Source organism: Strongylocentrotus purpuratus, unplaced genomic scaffold, assembly GCF_000002235.5.
Source record: "Strongylocentrotus purpuratus isolate Spur 01 unplaced genomic scaffold, Spur_5.0 spur5_scaffold_15, whole genome shotgun sequence".
Classification (NCBI taxonomy): Eukaryota; Metazoa; Echinodermata; class Echinoidea; order Camarodonta; family Strongylocentrotidae; genus Strongylocentrotus; species Strongylocentrotus purpuratus.
Window position 1 is genome coordinate 34,070,353 of NW_022145600.1, and position 27,591 is coordinate 34,097,943.

Sequence of the window (27,591 nt, forward strand, 5' to 3'; positions counted from 1 at the left end):
ATGGGGAGTAGGTTATCGTTTCTATACGTTTTCCCAGCTTGCTTTGTATTCTATATCCAAAAGGTTTGTTTACGTTTTTCCCCTTCAAGTATTCAAAATGCCAACATGGTTCAATGTTTTTTAACAACGGATGATTCGCCCATCTTTCGATGTTTTGTCTATATTTACTTGAAAGCATTTGTCTTCTTATATCCAAAGGCATTTCCCCCATTTCCACCTGTAGTGATTCTAAGGAGGTTAATGGCAGCCCACCTGCGCATATTCTCAGTGCTTGGTATTGGACAGAGTCAATGGCTTTTTTGGTGGTAGCAGCTGCACTGTCATACGCCTCACATCCGTAATCAAAAAGAGACCTTATAATTGCTCTGTACACCATGATAAGTGATTTCGAGGAACTTCCCCAGTTTGTTCCAGTTAGACATCTTAAGATATTTAATTTTCTTTTACTTCTCGTGATTACATTTTCGATATGTGGTTGCCAAGTTAACCTTTTATCAAATATAACCCCTAAAAAGCGATGAGATTTTTCGTACATTAACACATTTCCATTCAGTTCTATATCAGGCGGTAGAACGGCATTCCAGCTTTTCGTAAAAAGTACGGGCACTGTTTTGACAGGTGAGAGTCGAAACCCCCACTCTTCAAACCAACGATTTAAAAGATTCAAATATTTCTGTATTTTTTCAGTAATATGTACAATGTTCCTGCCTGATATCCATATTGCGCAGTCATCTGCATACATAGATATGCTTACATCTTGGTCTGTAGGTATATCACCCATCATTATATTATATAAAAGAGGACTTAAAACACTCCCTTGTGGTAACCCGTTATGCGTTTTATAAGTTTTAGATTCTGTATTTCCAATTCGTACTTGAAAAGTTCGTGCTGTTAGATAATTTTCTATATATCTCAGCATGTTCCCTTCTATTCCATTTTTTGCTAATTTAAAAACCAGACCCTTTATCCAAACTGTATCGAAAGCCTTTTCGACATCCAAGAAAACCGCTATTACATGTTCATTACAATTTATACTCTTTTGGATGTCATTTTCTAATTGTACAATATTGTCCGTCACACTACGACCTTTCCTAAATCCACTTAAAAAATTGGGTAATAATTCATGCTTTTCAACATACCATTGTAATCTTTCTTTTATCATTCGTTCAATTATTTTGGCAAAACATGATGTTAAAGAGATTGGTCTATATGACGATGTATTTCTGGGATCTTTTCCATGTTTGAAAATAGGGATTATTATAGAATGCTTTAGTTGAATTGGAATTTCCCCGGTTTTCCATATTAAGTTAATAATGTTCAGCATGATTTCCTTGTTTGCTTTTGGCAGATTTTCATAAACAACGTAAGGTATATTATCTTTTCCTGGGGCAGTCTTTTTTCGCGATTGCACTGCCTTTTCAAATTCTGTTATAAAAAAGGGTTCATTTATAACATGATCTACATTTAAAATATGAATGTCATTATTTGGTGCCTTCGGTAATTCCTTATTAGTATCCCTGTCTTTTATTCCTATTTTTTGAAAGTAATTTCCAAAGGCATTTGCTTTCTCCTGATCGGAGACAATATCTTTACTATTTACAATCAATGTTGACATATTTTTTGTTTTTTTTATTAGTACACCATTCAGCCGTTTTATACAAGCCCAGATCTTAGATTCTGGCATATACTGATCAAGCTTTGTGCAAAATGCTCGCCAGTAATTTCGTTCTGCTTGGCGGAGCACACGCTGTGCTTCTGCTTTCTTTTTTAAGTACTCATCTACCTTTTCAAAAGTTATTTTCCGTGACATCTTATTACACATTCTATTTCTCTCTTTGATTTTCTCTGTACATTCTTTGGTCCACCAAGGCACCGGATTTTTAGAGACATTTCTCCTTTTCGGTACAGTTTCTTTTATACACAGTTTTAAATATTTCATGAAATTATCATATATTTCCTGTATATCATTATTTATAAGTATGAGATCATTTTGTAATCATCTCTTCACATTTCTTAGCAAATTTTTTCAAATTTATATGTTTAAAGGAGATAAAATCATCTGCACTTCTTATTGAAGCATCTTTATATTCAGAGCTTTTCCCGTCTAAAGTTGTTTGGATATTTATTGGGAAGTGATCACTTCCAAAAAGGCTTTCCATGACTCTCCAAGTACTTCTACATGCCAGTGAAGGAGTGGTTATACATAAATCTAAGCATGACAGTTTTCCTGTTCGTGGATCCAGTCTGGTTCCTTCGCCATCATTCAAAACAGTTAGATTATGATGATTCACGAATTGTTCTATCACTTGTCCATTCTTGTCTGTTTTGTCACTTCCCCACATGGTACCATGAGCGTTAAAATCGCCTACTATAATAACTTTTTTATAACTACTATAAATCATTTTTATTAACGTCTTTTAATAGCACATTCATAATATATTCATTTAATTTCTTACAAGGATTATAAAAGTTCACAATTGATAACTTTTCATTTCCTGCGTGTATGTTTACTTGCTGCATTTCTAAATTTACATCATTCATTGGACCTTCATACTTGATTTTATTATGAACGTATATCGCACATCCTCCCCTCGCCTGATTTTCCCTATTTCTTGGGAGACATGTGTATTCAGGAATTTGAAGAACTCTATTTTCCTGAAACCATGTTTCTTGTATACATATCAAATCATAGCAATGTTTGTGTGTGTTCAAATACTTTATAAGTTCTTTTCCATGCCCTAGTAATCCCTGTGCATTCCATTGTAGTATGGAAAACAGTATCATCAATGTTTTAAGTATCGTTATCAACATTGTTAGCACTACTTATTTGCTGCAGCGATCTTTTCGCTGCGACCAGAACTAAATTATTTATTTCTTTAAGAGTTTTGCCCTCTGTGAGTGAGAGGATCAATTGACATATAAAGTCAATTATCTGATCATCATTTGCTGTAGCTATAAAGTTCGTGGTTACAGAAGGATTTTCTTTCTTTTCATTGTCTTTTTTTGAAGTGATTGTTGTGGAGTTTGTTGATGTTGTTGAAGGATTTTGTGGGATTTTGTGGGATTTTTCGAGGGATTTTCGAAGGATGTTTTGAGGTTGTTCGAGGTGGTAAGACATTTTGAGTTTGTTGGGTGCTGGTGGTTACGGGAGGTACGTTTTGTGTGGTTGCAGCGATGGCATATGAGCCAGGTATCGTATCTCTTGTTTTAATTTGTGTGTTTTCTTGTTCCTCTTTCCTCATTTGGGAGGTTTGTGTGACAATGTTAGTTTGAGGGGTATTTTGTTTATTTGTCCATATTTGTGATGCTTGTGCATATGTGATTTTTTCTGTGATTTTGATGTGTTGTACTTGTTTAGCTTTTTTTGCTTGTGTGCAACCATTATATGCAGCAGAATGCTCGCCTCCGCAGTTTACACATTTCGGGGTGTCTTTTTTGGCGCACTCCTCAAACTTGTGGCTTTCGCCACATCTAACGCATCTCATGTTAGACCGGCACTCTGCTGCCCCATGCCCAAATCTTTGGCACTTGAAGCACCTGACTACTTTGGGAATGTATAATTTTACCAACTTTATTTGGTAGCACATCCTTATCGATGTTGGTAGAGTGGATGTACTAAAGGTCAGGATGACGCTTGTTAGAGGAATCTGCTTTGATTCGTTTGTTTCCATTTGATCTTTATCTTCTCCATTCTTCACCCTTTTTGTCATTCTTTTAACCGCTGTTACCTGTTGCGTTCTTAATTCAGACAAAATTTCTTCCTCAGTCATTTCTATTGGAATGGCGTAAATTACCCCTTTGGCGCCTCTTGCACCCTCGGTCACTTTGACGGGAATATTCCCTATATTATCCAACTGTAGGATTGCTCGAACTTGTTTTATGTTCTTACACTTAACTAGTAATCCAGAGCTAACAGGTTTTATGAATTCCACGGGACTAACACACACATCTTTAATCGCTCGTGCGATTTTTATGGGACTCATATTTTTTAAAGATTTATGTTTGTCTATTGGGGTAATGAACAGTTTGAAATCTGTTTGCTTTGGATCTTTGCCAGGAGAAGGGGTTTGATAAACCGTGGTGTTTGAGTCTGATTCTGATGTTTTAGTGTTTAAGTTTTCTACCGCTACACTTTCTTCTCGTCTTCTTTTTTGATTAGGTTCTCCTTTCCTAGGTCGATTATGAGTAACAACTCTGAACACGTCATCACTTTCACTTCTCACAGACAGTTCCGGCTCAGAGAGAGCCGAAGCCGTCGCCATGATTGGCCTCCCAGAAAAGGCGGGAAATTTGAATGCCGTCGCACGTGCTATACTGTTAGAAGGTGCAGGATTGTGTTAGAAGCCCACAAAATAATTGCTTACCTACAGAAATAATCCAAATTCATAAATCTTTCCAAATGCTACCATTTGAATTCCAAAGTACGTTTCAAAGATAATTCCAAATATTTCGGTATATTCCGAGAGAGAACCAAAGACACGTCCGTCACACGTGGCAAACGTGCGGATAGTATGGTATCTTTAGAACGTTTCATGTGATTTGCATCATTTGTGTTTTCATTTCATATCGTTCCTATTTTATGTATTTACTAAACTTTATTGATTTTTTTAGATTGAAAATACGAAGAAACAGGATTAATACGTTTCGGTTAGACTCGCTATTGAGTACACACCTATAAGGCCATTAAGGGGAATCATGAGATTAAATCATAAACCTAGCAACTGACATTGGGAAATTCATAACTGTAACTGCAGGAAGTCGGATAGGCTGCATCGCCCTCTGAAGAAAATGTAGTAGTATATACATGTATCACGCTATCTATTCTTCTCAGCTCAACCCAATCAGATCCCCGATTAAAAATTTTAAAGATAATTTTGACAGATAAATTTGATTAATAATATAAAACATTTCACACCCAAAATGGTCTATTATTATCTATTCAACTTCAACACAATCATATATCAAGGTCAACTTAAATAAAAGGTAATAAAACGCACCGCCATTTTCATGGTGTGAAAATAAGGTTTTTCAAGTATTGCATTTTCTTTTACAAATTAGGCTGTCGGGGTTATAGGTGTCCGAGGACAGGCCAACTTAGCTGCCATTAACTTGTCCTAAAATAAATAAATCTAAATTTCAGAGAGCCCACTAAAAGTTTAGCAGTCAGGACTACCAGAAAACGGAGAGGGGGGGGGGGGGACAAGAAAAGAAAAGGAAAAAAGTGTGCAAGGTCGCCCAGTATTTCTTTTAAGGTATCCTGTACCTCAAGTTCCCTTCTCTCGTTATTGAAGTATTTTTTTCCCTTTCTCGTCAAATATTCTATCTCTATTTTTAAGTTTCTTCCTTCCAAATTCCTTTTGAATTTCCCCTTGCTCTTTTTAAAAAAAATCTCTTTTGTTTTTCCCCTAATTGCTATAGAGGCCGTTATCAAGGGGCTACTACCAATTTTTAGGCCGATGTGTATGTCGGGAGTGTACGTGAATACAATTTTAACAGTCACATTAGCAGGGCTCACTCACTTTGTGCTCACTCCCCTCCCCCCCCCCCCTCCCAACCCTGAGCGAATTTTCGGCCGGCGTGATTTTCTAATTTTTCGGGAGCACAAAAAAAAAAAAAAAAAAAAAAAAAAAAAAAATGCCCCCCCCCCTGTACAGTACGCTGGTGTAAAGTATCCACTCCCCCCTCATCCTTTTTCTTTGGAGGGGGGGGGGGTATATTCTAATGACAAATTTAAGTTTAGATAATCACGCACCGAGGGTTTGTTGGTAGGGAAAATCGTTGCCATGATTTGATTTCTATTTTAAGTTTGAATAAGTTTAATTCTATTAATCACTTCTTGATGCCAAAATGCATGCAAATCAATTATCCGTTGAAGAGATTTTAGAAATCGACAATGGGGGTGCGATCAGTCTCATGAGAGGGGTGTCAGGGCAACACTTTCAAGGTGAGTTGCAGTGATCAAGCTGAGAAGAGCCTGTGAGGAGTTACCCCCTCCCCCAGTGGCGGATCCAGCCAGCGACGACTCCGACGAGGGGGGGGGGGGGGGTGCTCAATTCTTGAGATTTTTTTTCATGAGCGAATTAGCCGATCAGCCGCGGGGGGGGGGGGGGGGGAGTTAAGAGCACTAAACAAAACAAAAAAAATCATGAGAGAATATTTAGTGGTGGTGGTTATTTTACCTGACTGTTAAGAAAGCAATGCTTGTTAGTAAGCAACCAGACGGCCGACCGTATAGGTCCTCTCCGAGGGACCTGGTAATGCCTTACAAAAGTGCAGTAGCTTTGCAGTTACTATAAAATATATGTATTTTCCCTAACTATATATAAAAAAAAGTGTGACACACATCATTCAACGATCTCAGAATTATAAATGTTTTTAAATCTTATACAACATTGAGATTATTAAAAATCATGACATTTGCTCACTTCTTTCATCTAGTACTAAAATATAATTATTTTTTTTTTCGATTTCTTTTTTTTGTTATCTCCCTTTGTCACTATGATTTGATTTTTTACCTAAAGTTCTGTACATAATTATGTTCATTTAGTATGACTTGCATATTTTTTTGTAAATTGTATTGTCATTGTTAGTATTCGAATTGTATCCACGGCCTCGCTGAAAAACAGCTTTTGCTGAATGCAATGTCTTTGTTTTTAACCGTGAATAAATAAAATATACCATACCATACCATTCATTTACAACAATCTTCAGGAATGAGGGAGGCAGAATCAACAGAAGAATAATTCGAAATTTAGAAGTATGCATTTTTCCCCCATTATTTTGCTAGGTCACTTACAATAACCTAGGCGAGAATCATTTTGCTTTTTGTACTTTGGAACTTCATATTCTGGAATACTTTCGACCATTCAGACAAAATCGCAGTCTTACTAACGCCACACATATTACATTTCAGAGTTAGATCTTCGTTTGGACAGATTTATTGGTGATTTTCCAATAAATGGGCGTGTAAATGGGATGCGGGAAATTCTCTGTTTTACAAGGAAATATAAATTCATGCTCTTTAAAGATACCATACTTTATGCGACTTCGTATTTGCATGTTATTAATCGGTAGATTTAGATTGGCCCACCACAAAAAATATATGTGCGATTATTCAAATTAAATTTTGTTGATGACGATCGAGGACCCACTGCCCCGTGAAAAGGTAATTTTTTTCATACATCAATTCTACCTTTCTTGTTATTTTAGTCTCCATATGGTCAGTTTTAGTGTGTAGTTTGACCATATAATATTATAATGATTTAAGACATGTTTTAATGAAGATAACGGAGTAGATTTTAAACTGCAGCGAACCCTGTCATTGTCAAGACCACGAATACTCAGCCCTACACGGTCACGACGGTAACTGCCCGACACTTCGGCGGCAGCTACCGCTGAGGCTGAGCATTGTCATGGCTGTGATTGTCGGCTTGGCCGGGCTGAGCTGCGGGCGCGGGCCGGGCGCGGTCTTTGCCTTTGTTGTTGTTCAAGAGTAGATCTAGTAGCATGTTGTTGTAATTGTCCAGGCTTGGTGATATGAAATATGATATTGATATCACCTAGGCCTAGCCTTAATTGTCCGGGTGAGGCATGAAGACTGAAGTGAAGAGTGATGTAAACAAAGATTTAATGAAATATCACTCTTCAGACATCAGTTCACCACAAAAGAACTTTGCACATTGGGCGCTGTACAGCGAGTTTATGCGCTCCCATTGGCCGATCTCAGAATCGCTTAGAATAGAAGCAATAACGTCTAGACTCTAGAGGTGGTGTCGCTTCCGTGCAATGTGCATTTTAAATTGATGCATGGTTCTTTATGATACACCTGTAGGCCCTAGATCTATATCTACATGTAAGTGCTCAAGTGCCTTCGAATTTAAGTGAGAGATGGCCTACTTAACTTAAGCGTCAAAAGTTATCTAGAATCTACTGCGCTGTAATGAGGATCTGAGACATTACGGGAGATAACTTCACACAGGCGCGTGCATGCCCGCAACCCACCATCGCTATACACTTGTAATATGTGCAGCGGTTTGCCGTGAAACCTGTGAAAAAGTGCATATTAATATCAACATTTACCTGAAAAATACTCCAAAAATAACAAGAAAATTGACATGAAACAGGTAGAGTAAAGGAGGGGGTTTTCGACCACTTAAGACAAAATCCTATTTTTGAGACTCTTTACTTTATACTAACTATTTATTATCATTTTTTGTTTAAATCATGAAGCAAATATTATTATTATTTAAACAAAAAAAGAATCCCAGAAAAAAATCACGAATTGCCATGACAATATTCATTTCAATTTTCACTGATTCGGAGGCAGTTATCGCCTTATCGGCATAGTGAGCCAGTTTTTCGACCACATGTACAAAGTCAATAGGAAGCTCATTTTATGGTACCCATATTTCTTACAGACACGCGTAAGATACTCGATTTTTCAGATTCGGGTAGCGGGACCGCCGATTACATCGCTAAAATGTGATATTTTAGGATATATTTTCCATTGCAAATGTGGTTCTTCAGTGACTCTGGCATGTTATGGTATGTGTGGGATATGTGATATGCTATTATGCGATGTATTTTAACTCTTATCGTGCCACAGGGCTAATCCCCACTGTGCCAGGTTGTTTTGGAGATAATCTGATTAACGCGATGGTTCTATGAATGGCGAGTGCAAAACACACAGCACAGCCCAATGAGCATGAACAATAACTGCTACTACGAAAGCGCCCTTGCACGCACATGGCACTCAATAGGTAGCGTGCATGCAGCCTCATGGCAGGCTATGGGTTAAAGGGATTTCACCATGCATCCAACGGATCAACCGAAAACTAGAGATGGTCCATTACCTCTCCTTTACTCTAATAAACATAACAACTTTTAACTCATGATCTTTATTTGGACATTTAATGAATATTTACTTCATTTTGGGTATGTTTTAGTATACAAATAACGCACGTCCCAGCGTGCAATAGCGGTGAATGCAGTACACACGAGGTTTCTTTAGAGTGGTGCCGCTCTGTGAACAAGCCGCTTGTGGCAAGTTCACAGTGCGCACCATCTGAAGAAACCGAGTGTACACTGCATTTACGTTTCGCACAACAGGGTAAAGTGCGTTATTTGTTTTATAAAATAGCAACACAAATAGCAACAAACAAAATTTTAGATCTCAAGTTAGAGTCTACGAGAGTTCGATCTAGATCTAGATTTATGTTGGTTCTAGACTAGGACCTTGCAGGCTTACCAAAAAGTCCACGGGATTCATTGCCTTGATTAAAAATAAAATCCATAGAGGGTCTAGAGACGAGTCTACATAAGACAGCTGAAATTCCTGGCTTCATCATAAAATTCAAAAGTCAAAACAGGCCTAAATCCAAGGCAAAAGTAAAATAAAAAATTTGCTTTCTAATTAATACCCCGCTCTAGCTAAGCTAGCTAGCTAGAGCTAAGCTACGCGTACGCGTGCTGCGTTAGCTGGGGATCTTGGTGGAGCGTACAATATTAGCTACGCGTAGCCTACAATGCACTCGAGGGAGCGTACTACACGTACGCGCGCGCGCTGGATATCCATGATAACGTGGGATATAACTTTTTTTGCGCTTTTTTCTGCAAAATCGTGCTTGCATAAAAAATTTGTGCATGTCAAGTGACGCGTATTGACCAATCACGATGCTTAAAATACTAGAGCCATTTTATTGTAGGGTATCTCCACACCGGAGTTATGGGTCAAATTTTCGATAGGCTTCCTTAAGTGCCGATTAGTTTAGTGTCCTACTAAGTATTAAGGTGCACGCAAGAGAGCTGAATTTAGCAAAGTCTCTGCACGTGCCTTTTTACACTGATCGCTGTTGTTGTAAAGGAAGCTTCAAGTTGGCAACACAAAAACGGGCATTCGCTGGATTTAGTATACACAACTGTACAAGAGTTGGGCAAGAGGTCCATACATGTATGTACCCTCTAGTCCACAATCTTTTCCATTGTAGATAAAAGAGTAAAGAATATTGCCCTCGTAGGTTTGTAACCAGGACTCTTTTGCAGAAAAAATTGTTTTGAAAGATGAAACACAACTTTGCAAGAGATCCCAAAGGGTTATTTCCAAAGTTTAGTTAGAGACCAAGGGGTTAATTTGTTTCACGACGACAACTCCATGACAGTCAAAGCTCTTGTCTGTGATCTACTCAAATGTCATGGAGCTGACAAACCAATTCACAAAGACCTGACAAACAACTATTTCATGATTCTTCAGTTTTTATTGTCTTCACCTTAATCCATCAGATTTATCCTGAATTACCCATAGTCCATACATGTACATATTGTGAGGCCCAGTTTCACTTGAACTCTTTGAAGATGCCAAATAAAGGAGAGAAGTAGCGCAAATGATACAAATACCGGTACATGTATAATTAGGAGAAAATTTTGAATACCCCAGCACTAAAGTTGACCAGATTTCAATTGATTGATCTGTGCTTCACCAAAGAAGCTGATGCCAAAGATTTGTCTTTCTTCGCTAATTCTAACCCTTATCCAACCTTAGGCCAAACTCAAACTGTACAGTCTACACCTAACCTACAGTGTACATGTATGTGTTGTTCATCCACATAATAAATAATAATAAATAATAAAAACGTTACTTATAAAGCGCTTACCCCCGAAGTCTCTAAGCGCTAAACCCTATGGCCCAAATTCACAAAAGAGGTTTGTCGACTAACCTTGGTTTGTAAAAACATGTTTTATATGACGCACATACATGTAACCCTAGGTTTGTCGACGAACCTCCTTTGTGAGTTAGGGCCTTTGGTTGGGGTATTCTAAAGTTGAAGCCAAAATTTGTTATTGTCATTGTCAGATGAGATCAAGAATTGTTGTAGTAGAGATCCAATGAAGCTTTCAAAATTACTTTAACTATCACTTCATTGACTCAAGACTCTAGCACCTGATGTTGAAGATGTATTGTGTGTATGTAATGTTTTGAAATTGAATTAATTAATTTGGACAACTCCAGTAATGAGAAAGTTTCAAATTTTGAAAGCTCTGATCACTATTAAAACATGAAGATTTTAACGGAATTTCACATTCACAAATTGGTCACAGTGAAGAAGTGTCAGGCAACTCTCCCATTTGTTCCAAGTTCCAACACATAGAATGACTGAAAAAAATCACTAACATGTAAGTGCACTGTTCCAAATGTATAATTAAGGCATTTTTTTTCTTTCTTTTTTTTGTGTGTGGGGGTGGGGGGGGGGGGGAAATGATTACATATTTATTGTTTAGTTATCATTTATGGGTTTATTTCTGAAGCTTCACAGGTACAAAGTTAGTAAATTAACTCCTCCTTCTTAATAAAAAAAAACACTCTGCAGTGTCCTTAGAGTATTACCGGGTATATCAAGTAGACTCTACAATACTTTATGAATTACTTCGCCATTCACATTATTGTTTTTTTAATATGTTTTATACATGTATGTAGTGCGACCTGCCATGGTTTCCGAAAGGGAACATGGACCTGGTCTTGAATGTGTATGTATTCCTTTTATATGAAATAAAGGCATGATTTAACAACATACTACATGTATAACCAATATTATTATTTCTGTATTTATAACTACCGGTAGTAATATTTCTAACCATTTAAAGTCATGCATATGAAAAAATTTAAAATGTGCATCTCAAAAGATTTAAGTGTGAAAATTGTAGATTCATGTTTATCATTGCATTGATTTGGGCTATAAAATACAGACTGGTAATGAGTAAATGTGTGGAAAGATAGATTTGTAAAACAGCAGCGCCCTTGTTTGGATTTTGGGCAGGTCCAAGCTATTGTCCCCTCTGGAGGTCAAATTTCATCTATATATATATTTAACAAACTATACATCATTTTAAAGCTGAAACTATGAATTTTATGAATCTGATAAAAAAAATAAAAAATTATCAAAATACGAAGAATGCCAAGGTCACGAACTTTGATTTGTGTTAATTAGCGTGACGTACGGGACATTACATTTTTATTTTTATATCTCATTTGAATTATTTTTTCAAAATTAAATATTTAAAGACATGTACACCATCATACTAGAAAATAGGAAAAAAATATAAAAACTTTCAAAATCAATTAATTATGCAAATGAGGTAGGTTCCAAAGTGTGATGTCCCGTACGTCACAATTTGACATTAATTTGTTTAATTTTAATTATGACAATAATTTTTTTTTTTAAAGATATTCTAGGAAGTTCTAATTTAGATGAATACCTAACAAAAAATAGGTTTAACAAAAATTAAGAAAATTCTGTGTTGATTACATAATCAAATTAAGAAATGTGACGTACGGGACAAGTGTGTGACGTACGGGACAACCCCATATAAAACCAATGCAAGATGTGAAAAAAGGAAATGACCAAAAGGAGAATATATATGTGTTAGGAAACTTGTTGTATACAGGGATATATGAACATTCCAACTGGGTCCCTTCTAGGAATTTACTCATACTGTTGTTGTTGTTATTGTTTTAGTCTTAAAGGCATGTGTCATTCAATTATGAATATTTATTGATGTAATTAGTCTTCAAGCCAGACCCCTGGTATTATCAACTTTGGTATTTTGCCAGTTGATGTCCCCAACATTGGCAGGATGCTATGTAATTCATAATAGTACATGTACATGTTATGGAGCCAGCTCAGGAATTTTGATCTCCTAAAAACTAAATCATAACTTTTAAGGAAGAATAGCCTCTCTCACTCTCACCCACTTAGGATTTTCATCACTTTTACACCCATGCATTTTTGTTGAATTACGCTTTAATCTTTTGAATTGTGGAAAAGGTCACACAAACCTTTAGGGTTTAAATTTATTATATCTGGTGGTGTTAATAAGATGTCTTTAATCAATACAAAATACATTCCAAGATTTATATTTTTGTATCCATTTTTCACAAACATACATGTACATTAATGTACCGGTACATTAAAATTCTTGAATATATGAAAGCAACATATACATGTACATGTTCTAATCTGTGATAAAAAGATTAAAATAATACAATATGTTCAGCGTTATCTTTGAATTCCTTCAAAATTCTATGATATTACTATCAAGTAATTCAAAAAAGCTATGAAAAAAAGATTTCATATTTGTAATGTACTGTATCTTTGTTCACAAAATATGATGTGCCGAGTGTGCCCCTGTGTTTCAAACAAGTTTTAATAACAGTTTTCAAGTTCAAGTTCATCTTATTCATTAATTATTATTTTAAAACATTTACATGTACATGTAGCACTGTTGAATGGAATGGATGAAAGAAATGAGAAAAGAAGCATGACTGCACATGATAGATGGGTAAATGGAATAAAAATGGTGATATAGTGTGTGTGTATGAATGTAATTTAATTTGTTTTCTTTATTCAAGTTAATATTTGTATTGATTTACCTCATAAATTAACACAGAGGATATTGAGTGATGGCCAGAGGATCTAATTGGGTTCTAAAACACTCTAATTGTCACTGATTTAAGTTAAAATTGTTCATTTTTAACAAATTTTGACGAAAATTCTTCATTTCAATGCATTTTCCCATAGGGAAAAGTTGTCCCGTACGTCACGTGTCCCGTACGTCACATACACACATTTATGTTTTGGTATATTACATAACAACGGAAGGTCAGAAAAATATGGTTATAGTTGTGATTAATGCTTGATTCCATAATGAATTAAGATATCATTACCATAAATCTCATAACTTACTAAATTCAGAGAATTTTTACGACAAACTTATTTTTGAAAAAGTCAGAAATTCTCTGGTCCCGTACGTCACGCAGGACATTAATTATATTAAAAATTAATTTATGAATTGGTCAGAACTAAAACTTTCCACAAATGAACTAGCCCAAAATAGCCACAGACTCATACCAAAAGATAGCCCTATAAATGATTTCATCTATTGTTATTTCTTGTTTAAAGTCTCTGAATGTCCCGTACGTCACAATCCCAATAGCTTGGACCTGCCCTTTTGCACTTTTTTTTAATATATTTGACATTGATCTTTAAAATTCAGATGAAATTGTTTCTAAACTTAAAGTCAAACAATTGTTAGCTCCTAAAATATTATAAGTTTTTTTCATGTTGATTAATGGCCACTTACATGTAGTCTAAGATAAATGGTTGTGTGGTATTTCATGTGTTACTGAATATTGTGGACTTTCTGAACATGAATTGATATCAAATTGTACAATCTCACTTCATCTTTGGTCTTATCTACAGTGTATAGGTCTCTGTACTTAAAGGGAACCAAAACCTTCATACTAAGTTGACTTTATTGTAAAGTTTAAAAGATTTAAATAAGATCAGTGAAAAACTAAAAATTTGAACCAAATCAGGCAAGGAATAAGGAAGTTAAAGCTTTTTGAAAAAAACTTGTCACCGGAGGGCGATATTTAATTTGATGACATCATTCGTGGACAACTCTCCATGCTTTCTGACCATGGAATTTCACACTTCTTTTTATTCATTCGTGTTCATGATCCGACTTCCTAAAATGTGAAGTAGAATATCAATCTGCATTTGTTTTCAGGGGAGTAGATTATCTCAATCACAAGAAAGAAGGACAAACATGAAATTTGAAGTACAAAAGGCATGGAGAGTTGTCCACAAATGATTGTCATCAAATTAAATATCGCCCTCCGGTGACAAGTTATTTCAAAAAGCTTTAAAGTAGATATTCATTGATTTTAAAAACTAACTTTATTTTCATTCTTGCAAAGTTAAAACTTTGTTTCGAAAAGGTTATCAAAATTCAATGCTTGGAAACATTTGAAGTAATGATTATTATAAATTACAAAACGCCTAAATACAGCCCCGGCATAGCACCTGAAGAGCTCTCCGAACGCTACCGAGATGTGTGAGATCACAGTATGGACATGATTTGCACAAGGAGACGATGTCCCATGACATCTCACACATTTTCAGTGCCTGTTTTTTCATCTTCTCTTGAGCTCTTTCTCTTACTTCACTACCGTCAGGCTAATTGTATTGCCTTACTCTAAACCTGCGCATGTTTTTATTTTGATGACAAATGCAGCGATAGAAAAATAAAAGAATCTGTCGCTTGTAAACAAAATAAGACGCCATTGTATATTCAGCTGCACACACTGCGGTATGTTCGGCATTTCAAGAGGGGACAAATGCCGTCCTTAATATCATTCCGGGGGGTTTTCAATTTTCAATGTGATTTTCTTTGAATTTCCACTTTAACTTCCTTAAAGTCTTATTCCTTGCCTGATTTGGTTCAAATTTTTACTGATCTTATTCAAATCTTTTAAACTTTACAATAAAGTCAACTTGGTATGAAGGTTTTGGTTCCCTTTCATTCGATGATCAGATGTGCTAAGATCTGAGGTGTGGTCGTTATACTTAGCTTTGAGACATGCCCCCCCCCTTCCGAACAGATTTGATAGCCATCCCCAAAAAAAACCTTGACCTATGTTATCTTTATCTTCATCTTCATTGAGCTTTCAAAGATAATGGAAGAAATTGATTTCCCATATTAATATGAAATTAGATCAACTAGATCAGGCCTGAACAAGATGCACTATAGATATAAAGCATATTTCCACAAAGTTCATGACCTTCACCAGGTATTCACTACAGTCCTTAAAGCCAAGTCAAGCTCGAGTTTATATTAGACCCACCATCGCTTCATGAAAAAAAAAAGATTGAAGTTTACCGCCCCCATTAGAGTGGAGAGATCCCAGCTAGCTCAAGGAATTAACTCAACAACGAGAGCATGGGTATAATTAGTCTGAAAGTATCTCCACTGGCGATTTAGACTCGTAGTGCACACTCCACAGTCAACTCAACTGTTTATACACATTGGAGACGTATATATTTTATAAATCGTGATTGCCTGACCAGTACATGTTTAATCACATCAAAATAATTTGTGTACAACTGGTATAAAAAATACCTGGCATACTGTATGAGTCAACAGTGCTCTCTTTTTTTTTGTATTCTTCTTCTTCTTCTTCTCCTTCCTCCTCCGCTCTATCGGAGATCATTTTCAAAATAAACACCACATGTAGCTCTGTACACAATTTAATTTTTACTTGATGATTGTTCCCCTTGAAAACATGTAAACCTATAACCAAAATTTAGACTTGTACTAATGTCCATCATATTACAAAAATGCTTGGTTGGTATACAATGTATGTCTGGGCCCTGTCTTATAAAGAGCTTATATTAATTGCAACTTATTTACAATTGATATCAATTGCAACTACATGTATGTATTTTTGTACTTAAGAAATACATGTAGGAGACTGCAAACTTAAGATTGATTGGAGGACATACGATTGATTTGGATCAATCACAACTCTTTTATAAGACAGGGCCAAGGTATGTACAGGTACATGTACTTGTACTTGAGATTGTGATGCAGGTCCTATCAGGCTTATGAGTGTAGACATGATTATCCAGTTTTTCCAATATTTGATTTTATAAGTTTTGATAAATATATACCTAGTCATCTGTTGTATCTCATTATTTGTAAATTCAAATCAATTGTTACAAGCTAAAAGCAATGCTGGCATCCATTTGAAATTTACAGTTTATGTTCTGTATTTGTGCATACACACAGGACACTTACTGATTATGCCAGGCATCCATTTTCTGTCTGAAGTGAAATGCTCTCCTGCCAAAATACCAGAACACTCATACATGTAGGTATGAGGGAGTTTGGGGGCAAATGAGGTCTCTGAATGTCATTTTTGTGTAAATTTTTTTTTTTTTAATGTTGTGGTTTTCATGGTGTCTAGATACCATTTAGGACCTGTCTTTTGTGCTATTCATGGTTTGCAAATATCTGGCATTTGCGGTAACTTGTTTTGTATTTCTTCACTGTTCATGTATAGTACATGTACATTTGATTATTGATTTTTAAATCAGGCATCTGGCGCAATCAAAAAGAATACTGGCTAGTATACATGTACAAGGCTTTGTGCTTATGAAAGCTCGAAGCACACCTACAAACAAAGATCAATATTTGCCATATGCTGCAGTTTAATTACTATGCAAAACATGCAAAAACTGCCTTTTCAATTGCAGCTCAGATAACATGTAATTTGCATATATTTGCTTATATAAAAACTGCCGTTTAATGCATATTTTCTGAAGGAAATGCATTTTAGCAGCTCTTCTTTGTGAAAAAGACAACCAAATTGTCTCATTGGGGAAGCAAGCTGAAATCAGTAAAGCTCTGTGAATTTTTTTTTTGAAATTGGTGTTTTTTGTTATCATATTTGCAGTGAATACTGTTACAGTTAGTATTTGCTTTAAAGCTGTCAGGATTTGGTAGAACTGACTCGTATGTCATTGCTTTGAGCATACAAATAGTACAGGTACACAGGCGCGGATCCAGGATTTCTTAGGGGAGGGGGCCCAACTTTTTATTTTTTTGCTCCCGAAAATTTGAAAAGTCGCTCAGTGGGGGGGGGGGGGGGGGGGGGTAGAGAGCACAATTTTTTTTTTGGTCGTCAAATTTTTTTCTATTTGCACCCCCCCTTGAGCGCCAGGGGGGGCCCAACCCCCCAAAAAAGGTAAAAATCACGTGATTTTACATGATTTTTTTTCTCAAGGGGGGGGGCCAGGCCCCCCGGGCCCCCCCCCCCCTGGATCCGCCACTGCAGGTACATGAACTATACTGCTGGTTTACAAACATATATCGTCTACACATTAACCTTTAGATTTGTATGAAAAATTCCTTAATATCATGTAATGTTATGTTTGTTTTTGTAAATTAGATTCTGCACATGATGTGTGTCAGTACTTTAAAATAGATATCATGCTCATCTCTTTACAAATAGTGACAGAGCAACCAGTCCCCCAGGGAGGTAATAAATTACCCAATCACTTGGCTTGTGATTGCTTCAAATGGCACCTTATTATTACCGTGATATTTTAGCTTTGGGCACCGTATGTGATCCCAGCTAGCAGTAGCATCTCTCTCTTTCTCTCTCATCCGCCCCGTCCCCTCCGGCCTCCTCCTTTCAACCCTCCCTCTCTCACTCCCCTGCGCATTGTAATGGGAGCAGCACTGCTTATGCATATTCATGAGCTCATTATGTGGAGGGAAAGGGATGGATGCCTGTGTATCTCGGGCTCCTAGTGTCTTCCAATGACGTGGGTCTTTGTGTGTGTGCCCATTGGTTAATACACAGTTTGTGTGCCTGTTAGAGGTTGCATAAAGTGTGCTGTGTACTGCGAGGGAGGGAGGGTGTGTGCATAAGGGTAGCGGGAGAGCATTGAGTAAATGGAACTGGTTTCGATCAGGCACAGGTGGTGCTTGCTGGGTTGCACTTTCGTCATCTCTCCATCATAGGATTTATGAAATGGAAATATCACTTTCATGCTGAATAGAACACCATGAACTGGTTCTGACTGAGATGCAAACAAATCACAAAGACGGTGAGTTCGAATGATAGCTTTGCTGATTGAAGCCGTTTCATGTGTGATGCCCATTTGTGTAAGGTGTGAATGTTGGATCTTCTGAAGATAGCGAATGATTATTGCCTTGAGTGAGTGACCTACATTGTACATCACCACCTCTTATCCGCTAGGCCTTGTAGCGATCACTGACATTTGTACCAGTACACAGTATTCTCCTTCAGGATATTGTCTCGTGTCAAAATGATTCCTTTTATATCTCGGTATCTTCTCTAGTGTTCACTTTGAAAGCATACATAACAATGTGAATAATAACAATTTTAATTTCTGACAAAGAAAGGAAATATTAATATGATTATGTTAGTCAAATTACTAGACATAATGCTGAAATGTGATTGATTTCATTGTTTTATAAGATTCATATAAAGAAAGTCTAGAGTAAATATAGTGAATGGAAACTAGTTGTACATGTATTTTCATCACAATATCAATATGTATCGAGCTTGTATTAGGAAAAATACATTGTACATGTACATCTGCATTACAGACTTATATCTTTAGTTTTCTTAGAATTCTTTGCACTTATCTGCTGTCTATTTTGAGGGGATGTGAAAATACATGAAGGATAGGGAATAGTGCTTTAAATGAAATCAATGCTATGAGCATTCCATCTCAAATCTTGTAATAAGATCTGCATTGAAATGTATGATTCTGTCAAAACCAGTATGCTAGGATTAAACAAAAGCTAGATGATTCCCTTTCTACACATAAATTATGAATTCAATCACTCAGTGTGATTAATTGCTGTGAGTGGCGTCCCCTGACTGTAGTTTAAGTAATTGATTGTGTGCCTTGTTCATGTTGAATACACTTAAAGGGACTATGTCCCATTTGCAGGCCAAAAAAAATGAAAAAGTTAAATTCCAACTGCATTTGAAAGATAATACTAATTTAGAACTTCCCTAAAAAAGGTGGGGCTTGAAAATGTCTTCAAGTGGGAAAATAACGACTATTGTCAAATCGACTTTAGGGCTATAGAGCCCAAAAGTAATAGTCTTGATTTTCAGACAATTGTACCGAATGGTCATACGTTTTATGCTGCACAAAGATTCAATCAGTTTAATCTTGGCCATCACAAGAAGTGGGTTATTGATGTAGACAAATGCTCATGTACCCTTTACAACTCTTTTCATGTACATTATGTTATTACCAAAGAAGAAAAAAAAAAAGCCAGTCAGTCACTCAATAGTGTCTGACAGTGAAGTCTAGCAAGTAAACGGTTTTCCTTGCATAATTTGAATATGAGGACACTGCTAACGTTCAAATTTCACAGATAGGACATACATGACATATTCATAATTCCTGCAAAGTTCTACAGCATTTGAGGTTGGCTGCAAAAGGGACATAGTACCTTTAAAACCTCATTGTCTGAAAATGAGTCATAAAGTGAATTTTGCAGTATTGGACCTGCATGTACATACATGTACCGGTATGAACTGAACCTGTAAAAGGCATATATGCAGTATAAAACATACTTACATGAATGATGGTATACAGAACTTAGTGCACATCTTCATCTTTTTTTAAAAATCACAATGTTAATGAAGATGACAATTGACCCGAATGACTTTATCTCAGAAATACAATTTTCTTTATTCAAATTTACAATCTAGATTTAGGCAAGATGAAACCAGTAAAATGGTCCCAATTAAAAGAGATGGAAAATTGTTTGCTAGTGGCGCATGGTAATTTCATAAATGCTGAACGTGCATATCAATAATCAACGAGATGATACCAGTATTCTCATAATTCACTGCTGAGCCTGATTAATCAGTTCAGCTCAACTTGGCTTAGAGCTCTTCAGAATGGTTGCTATGCAATATTTTAGAGGGGGGGGGGGGGGTGATGTACTGTACATACATGTAAAACACTCTATTTTCTGTCTTAGTACATGTAGATGTCAAAACAGAATGAAGCGAATTAATTATTGTACCGGCAGCATGCAGCTTAATGAAGGATGATTTTTATCCTGAATCCATAATGCCACACTTTCCATAAATCGTAAATCTTGATGACATTTTGCTGAATGTGAATATTTGTGTACCGGTATTGAATTTAGTTGAGATTATAAGATTTACATTAGGCAGAAGTCAGTAATTCAAATCAGATAAATATTTCCACGTGTACTGTTGACAAATGAGGCTGAAAAGGATTATAATTACAGTGTAAGTGAAAATGTTTCCAGGGAATATCTGAATATTTTTATCAACAAAAGTTCATTTAGCTCTACATCCACCTGCTGCAGTTAATGAACATAAGTCAGATGAGTGTACATGTATACAGTACGTAATGGGAGACATTCACTTTTCCAACTTAAATCATTCATTTCCAAATCTGAGAAATAATATCTATCGTTTCCCATACACTATGGCTGAAGACATGCAGTCTGCATGGATACAGGGCATGTACATGTATATAGGAAGAGGTGTTTAGCCTTCAAAAGTGAGAGAAAAACATTCGATACGAGGGCGGAACTTCTCAGTTTTCTCTCTGCTCCTCCCAATATAACAAGCATTTTGCCCTTGTATATTTCTGTATTGTGCAGAGGTCTGTCTGTCTGGAGCCAGCTACATTGCTTCTATGACACGTAGGCCTCGTTAATGTGTAATATTCATACATGTACGTCTCCGACTCTGAGTATCCTGTCACGTTTGTTTGATTATAAAAGGTGAAAACTTTGAAATGTTTTGTAAAATGGCTTGATTTGTGAGAATTTGTCTTCATCATCTGCAAGGCAAATAGGTTTATTGTACTTTTTCCCCCCTCATGATTGCTCTGAGAGGACCTCTAAAATTGGTGTTAGTGATTATTTGCAAGGTGTAAAGAAACTTATGGTTTCATCTTCTTTAATCTTTAAGAAAATCAAGGCCATCCTGGGAGGAAATTTTGACATTAATGTAAAAAAGGACCATGTATTCAAGCTCTAATGCCCTTTGCATTGTGTGGAATGATATATTTCCATCAAGAAATCCAGCAAGTAAAAAGGTTTATCCCTGAGGGAGCTCATTTTCATAATTGGGAGCAGCCATTTAGTTTGTGCTCACGTGCAGAATTGCAGAGGTTTGGCATCAATAGCCAAGATGCCAAATTGGCCATTAAACCCATGCAAGGATGCATGCATTGTACTTGGAAGCCATTGTCACATGAACATGTCATGCTTCATAATGAGCCAAATGACAAATGTACAAATCCAGGTTAATCCCTGAGGAAATTCTCATGTAGTTTTTAAAAGATGGAAGATTTGTATGATCTTGTGAATCTCTTGTGCAAATACGAGGTATGATCGAAGGAAATTAGATTGATTTACTCTGAGTCATGGCTTTTGAAATCCATTCATGCATCATTGTTAATGTAGTGCTGTAAAGGTGCCTTGTATGACAATATTTGACTTTTAACTTTCTGGTACCTTAAAATCAATTTTTTTCTTTCTTACTATTATTTTTTTTGGTGTGTGAAGCAGATCATGATGTCCATGGTTTTAAAGGTAATACAAAGTTTTGGTATGGGGTCATGAATTTGGTTCAAATGAACATATTGGAAGCATATACGTTCCTACAATATTCAGTGATCGTTGTCGCGGTCGAAATTGACTCTTAAGTTATGAAATTGTAAATAATAAACACTTTAAGTTGAATAGCTCCCTCTCAAGGTCAAGATATTAATTAACCTTTAAAACAATGTTTATTGACTAAAATCGACCAATTAGCTATTCTCCTTCGGAAAGTATATACCACAACTACATACTCTGAGATTTTCATGGTCGCAGCTACCATTGTACGGCCGTAGGAGCTATTTGAAATTTATCAAAATTTACCGGGAGCACTGGTAAATCTTTATATTCAATTTTTCTCGAAAGCAAAAGTGTTTTAGGGGCTAAAATTTCTGGTGTTTTTAATACATCCACAGGGGCATCAAAATATATCAAAATTGTAAAGAATCACATCCACCCATTTTTCAAAATTTCCCAAAACTTTGTAATACCTTTAAGACCTAAGAAAAATGTCTGGAGATCATATTAATTCTTGATTTTTATACTTGAAAAGGTTTTATATTTCTTATTATATACCTCACTTAAGAAATCCAGCCATCTGATTGGTCGAAATTGCATTCATAAACTTCAACTATATCTGTAAAATTCCCAGTAACCATGGTTAAAACAGTTCTATAATCCCAGTAACCATGGTTATTGGGAAAATAGTTCAGTCTCCATGGTTACCCCATAGGTTTACATGTTAAAAAATGGTCTGAGCGATCGAGGATACCGTACGTGTGCGAAGAATTGGTCGGTAATTTCAATACAATTGAATCTCGATCGATCTTACCGACAATTTTATCTTGCATTGTTGACATGAAGACGAAAATAAACTTCCAAAAACAAAAAAACAACATCTGCCGATAGATCTTGATCTAAATTCGTGCCAATATGCATTGCAAAAGTAAAAGAAGGGCCTGGTTAATGGAGCAGCCGCGAAGCATCCACCACGCGAAGCCGTTTTCAATCCATTTTAATGTATATATAAGAAAAAAACTGTTATGTATGGTAACAGAGCGCGATAGCCGAGCGGTTTAAGGCGGTGATTTTAGTTACATCACCTTTTGTACGCAAGAGATCGAATCCCATCTTCGACAAAAGTTTTTTAATTTTTTATTTTTTTTAATTTTTTTATTTTATTTGGCATATAAAAGTATTAATGACTGCTTTGATATTCAAGAAATAGTTGTTTTTATACGCTCTCGGGAAGGTTACAATTGGGCTATTGCCCTCGGCACGCCTCGGGTAATAGCACAATTCTAACCTTCCCTTGAGCGTATAAAAACAACTATTTCTCTCAAAGCAGTCATTAATACTATAGTATCATGCAGTTTAACACAAATAGAATCCTTTTGAGTGGGGGGGGGGGGGGGGGGGGGTCAGAAAGAACCAAGAATATCTTGAATTAAAATTGTAATGCACCAATGATATCTAATGAAAATGACCAATATCTTGTGAACCTAATAATATCTCATTACACTATATAGCTTGCAATCCTTGCATAAAAGAAATTGAAGTGCTAACCTGTCCAGTGACAAAATAACTAAACTGTTTTTAATTGTTTTCTAGCAGCTTTCCAGGGCCAGCTCTAGCAGATTATAATTTGATTTTGGGCATAAATTGACTTATGGGACATATGTTGATTGTGGGCAGCTCTTTTCAGATAAACACAATCAATTTTTGTTCTCCACCGAGACTCTGTAAATGTCAGATGTTGCAAATGGGTGAAATAGCGTGTGAGTCACGTTTGGATCATGCATTCCTTGTGCCTGTGATTTATGACTCTGTCTGTATCTTTTATTTTAGAAATTAATTTGACCCTAGTGTGTACATTCAATCTGAATCATCACAGAATATCAATTGCATACAATCTTGACAACTAAGTACAAAATCATTATCATTATACTTGTACATTGTATGAGACACACTTTCAATGATTTAAGCTTGACAATTGTTCATTAGAGAATGTTGCGTTGATAAAATTAAAATTAGTTGAAAAGTGACTCTATTAGTCATCAGAGAAGACAGTGTGGAGATTTCTTTTATGATAAGGCACCACCAGGGAAAATGTTCTCATTCAAATGAGAAAAATTATACTCTTCCCTGTTCACTGTTAATAGCAAAATGATCTGGCTTGTGTACTTAACAGTTTGGAACAATGTACATGAATCTTGCTTGTTACTTTAATGCATACAAAATGCACAATATTTTGTATTTATATACCAGTATATATGTACATGTATATCACTTCCCTTTGACATCTATTGAGGGAGCTTGCCTATTGCTCATGTTTAAGGGCTTACGGTAATTTCATTTTTCAGCATCCTTCATGCAGGTTATTCACCCAAGACAAATACTAGGAATGCTTGGCCATTTGAGGAGAGTAGGTTTATATGATCTACTTACAATTTCATTTCTGTGTTCTTGGCTTTCAAGAAGAACTGTGCTCTCCATTCAGAGGCTTACACTTTCTTTATTTCATATTAAGGGTCTAGTTTAGTGTGTTGAGGGGGGAGAGAGAGAGGGGGGAGGGAAGAAGGGTAAGAGAAACAAAAAATAGTGAATTTTGATATGTTCCAGTTATCTCAAATTAATCTATTAATAATCTATTAATAAAGTATTCATAAAGAGTAAAATGGTCATAAACAATTTGCTGTGTAGTGTCCTTAAACTATTCTAAAAGCAGGAAGAAAGACAAATTGAGATAAGAAAACTCAATATTTCGTTTGGGTACATGTGTACTTGGTAGCTAGACTTATACAATAAGAAAGAGGTCAGTAAAATAAATATTTAAAAAATCAAATCGAAAATACAAAAGTTGCTCATTGCTCCCTCCCAGAAGAGAATTGCACTATGAATAAATTGTAATTCACCTAGAGGCTAGAGCAGTGGGAAGCACACTTGTGCATGAACTGAACTCAAGCCCTGCATTATGATTCATTAACAGTTCAACCATATCAGTGTGCAGATATTTGATACGCCTTGTAAAGGAAGAATTGTAATAAAAATTTAATAAAATGTACCTCTCTCTCTCTCTCTCTCTCTTTCTTTCTCTCTTTCTCTCTATCTCTCTCCCCGTTCCTCCCCCACCTCTCTGTTTCTCTATATGAAAATAGTAGATCTGTGGAGGTTTTGGTTTGAGGCTACTTCATATCTTATTGAGATGTTATCTCACCCTGTGATACCTGTGACTCACTACCTTCACTATACCTACTCTATGATCAGAATCTTATTGTATCCATGTTGGATGTGTGTGCAATAACAACAATGGCAAATCAGGGGAAGGGGACAAACAATGTCAATCTGGCAGTATCTTTGACTTTCATTTCTATCGTACACAGAGCCTCTTTCTCTATTACTGTATCTCTCTCTCTTATATCTCCCCCTCATTCTCTCTCTCTCTCCTCCCTGTCCTTGCCCCCTCTTTATTTCTCTATGATTTTCTCTCAGTTTCTAAGTTTATCTCTGTTTTATTTAGCCTATATCTTTTTGTTTATTTATTGCTGCATAATCAGGGGTATGTCTACCTGTGCATCTCTCTCACTGCATTCTCTATATCTATCTCTCTTTCTCTCTCTCTCTCTCTCTCTCTCTCTCTCTCTTTCTCTCTCTTAAATATTTGATGAATGTTCTTTTATATTTTGCACCATTTTAACTACTTTCTTATATTAGTGTATTAACAGATTGCTTATATAGCGCAAGCACCTACCTACAAGCATCCAAAAATATTGATCCTGCCCTTTCAGTCCAAAAATGCAGAGAATTTTGTTAATAGTTTGCATTCAAGTCATCTTTATTTTACATGCAGAATATTATTGACACCATGGCTATGCTATCCATGTTCATGGAATGTACGCTAATGACTAGCTGCAAGCCCTTTTTGTGTCTCCCTAAATAGAGGCCTCTATCTTCTAATGATAATCCTGGCATATCGCATTCCCAAGAGCCACGCCGACCTGGCTCCAAATTAGCTGCACAATTTGACGGGTTGAGGGATTTGACGAATGGCTTGGATTCCTCCTCTCCCTCATTTAGAAAAATGCGCTGCATAGAATGTAGTCTTTGGACATGCGAAGGAGGTCATGAAATTGGGCAGATAAATTATTCAGTGTAAAATCTACGGCCTACTTAAATCTAATGGTTCGAACAGTCTTTTCGTTTTGTGCAGTGATTTACATCATTTATTAATGCACAAGCTCTTCATGTTTAGAACCTACATGTAGATGTTTTATGTCTAGAGTAATATACATTTATTTCTAAATCCTTAATTATAAAATGAATTGTACAAACCTTAACCTACACTCAGTATTCAGTATCTGAATATAATTTTCACATTGATTTTTCATCAGTTTTAACTCATACACTTTACCACACAGTTAACACCCTTCTGGCTCTCAATACATGAGATCTACATGTATATTGTATAGACTATATATGTGTTATTTCTTTATTTAGATACATTTATTTTCTAAATCCTTAAATATAAAATGAAATGTGCAAACCTGCACTCATGATGTGGTAGCTGAATATATTTTCCACATTCAGTTTTGACTCATATACTACCACACATGCAGCTACCCCCCCCCTCCTTCTCGCTCTCAACATATCATACCTACATGTATATGGTAGTTGTACATTCTGACACATTATAATGTGTTTATCCAAGGAAGATAGTAACTCCCTTAGGAGGTTTGTCATGAACATGAGTTAAGCATACTGAGAGATGCAGTATTGTGTACTTATCAGATGAGAGGAGGAACGATGAGCACGTACAGGTGTGTGGGGAGTGTTCATGTATCATACATACATACTGTACTCATACCGGTACACAGCTTTATGCTCCTGTTTAGACATGGATGTAGTCCCTGAGAGGTGACCTGTCTATGACGTCAGCATGTATGTTCTGGAACATTTTGTGATGAAGCTGAGTCATAGGATGGTATATTCATGTGGTTCTCATTCTCGAGGGCGTTTTGTATGTTACCTTGAACTAAACATACCTGTTGCATGAAAGGAAACTGCAAGGTTTTATAGATGAGATGACTTCAACATTACCAGAGGCCTGTATTAAACAGAAAGCTTTGCAACTGATGATACCAATTGACTGTACATCGATTGACATGTACATCATGGTTAATTGCACAATAGTAATCACTTGCTCACTCATCTTTGTGCTATGTTGGCCACATCCAGCAAGGTTAATTGCCATCTGGATCTGCCACGGACAAATACATTTAAGGTCTCATGAGGCCTGTCTTCATCAGCTCGAGATTGCCAAATATCCCGCTATTTAAACTATCCCTATCGCAAATTATCCAGTTAATTCGCGTCTTCATCAGCCCGAAGTTGCAATTAGCGGGATATTTGGACGAGATAACCATCCAAAGATATCTTGGGCTAGTTTGCAAAATATCCCCCTATTTTGTCTGGTGTGTTTTTACCAGCCCAAAGATTTGCACTATGCGCGAATGCTGAGCAAAATATCTTGAGCTTAATTCTCGAGCTCGAGTTTCAAGTTAAGAGGTCAAGTCTCGAGCTGATGAAGAAGCTATTTGTAACTTCTGGGTTATT

General features: G+C 36.3%; 1 protein-coding gene across 2 annotated transcripts in view; it reads left to right on the top strand.

Annotated features, from left to right (window-relative positions):
• Positions 1 to 7,074: 7,074 nt before the first annotated feature.
• The window catches only part of LOC100887998 (serine/arginine repetitive matrix protein 2), a 38,161-nt gene continuing 17,644 nt past the window's right edge, over positions 7,075 to 27,591 (top strand). Inside the window, exon 1 of one of the 2 annotated variants that reach the window (XM_003725137.3) lies at positions 7,075 to 7,165. The gene's annotated coding sequence lies outside the window, so the exon portion shown is untranslated. Of the gene's footprint in view, positions 7,166 to 18,285; positions 18,450 to 27,591 lie in introns of those variants that run through there. The other variant, XM_030986288.1, reaches the window with a different exon arrangement.